The sequence below is a fragment of the Aquarana catesbeiana genome, linkage group LG09, assembly GCF_042186555.1.
Source record: "Aquarana catesbeiana isolate 2022-GZ linkage group LG09, ASM4218655v1, whole genome shotgun sequence".
Classification (NCBI taxonomy): Eukaryota; Metazoa; Chordata; class Amphibia; order Anura; family Ranidae; genus Aquarana; species Aquarana catesbeiana.
In genome coordinates this window covers 322,564,974-322,566,133 of record NC_133332.1, presented here as the reverse complement: position 1 = coordinate 322,566,133, position 1,160 = coordinate 322,564,974, and positions in this window count along the sequence as shown.

Genomic DNA, 1,160 nt, shown 5'->3' with positions numbered 1-1,160 from the left:
ATCCTCCACCAGGGGGCGCCATCATACAGTATGAGGTGTAATGATACAAATCCTCCACCAGGGGGCGCCATCATACAGTATGAGATGTAATGATACAAATCCTCCACCAGGGGGCGCCATCATACAAGGATGGATCTGATTTCTTCCCTCATTTTCCTTTTTCTGGAACTTTTTGTTTACAAATAAAATCTTTTTTTTTTTTTTTTTTTGCTAGAAAATTCCTCGGACCTCCCAGACTTTATATATATTTCGCAGAGACCCCGGAGAATAAAATGGCGGTTGTTGGAATAATTTCCGTCTAAAAACATTTTTTTTGGGAGAAAAGAGACTTTTATGAATGAAAAAAACAAAAACAAAAACAATCCTCTAAAGTGACTCCAATTTTTTGGTGAAATATAAAAGATTTTACGGCGAGTAGAAAGATACCGAACACGTCTCTCTGATCTCTGGAGGGTCGGAAGGTTTTCAGGTCATTTTTTTGCGGTGTGATTGTTGGACGATCGATCGTACGCAGGGCGTGTCTCGGGATCTTGTAATAATAATAATAACGATCCGCAAATTGTCGTTCAACAAACAGGAATTGACGATCTAGGAGGGTCTGAAGAGGACGATCGTTTCTCCCTTTCGGCCTCTTCTGTAGAAGTTTGGTGATTGTTGATTCGATCGTAGAAAACAAATGCTTTTTACAAGACGTTCGGCGAAGCATCTTCATTATTATCCCATCAAAGAAGAGAATTCCGACTTTTCATCGATTGTTAGTTTATAAGATCGATCGCTTTTCTCGCTCGTTCTTGGATTTCGATCGTATGTGATTGTACTTTCCACTTTTGTGTGATGATTTCTGTATCGATCATCCGAAAATCAGACGTTCAAATCCAACAAACGTTTTATAATCTTCTGTCTGATGAGTCAAATCATCTCAGGAAATCACCGAACGAACGATCCGAAAATCCACAGATCGATCGTCTTCAGAGTTTTCTCTTCTGATTTTTGTATTGTGGGTCATGTGACGTTCTATCCAAATAACATCGACGTCTTGTGGGGGGAGGGGAGGTATGTGGGGGAGGGGGTGGGGTATATATGTGGGGGAGGGGGGGTGTAGGGGATATGGGTGGGAGGAGGGGGTGGGGTGGGGTATATATGTGGGGGAGGGGAGGTAT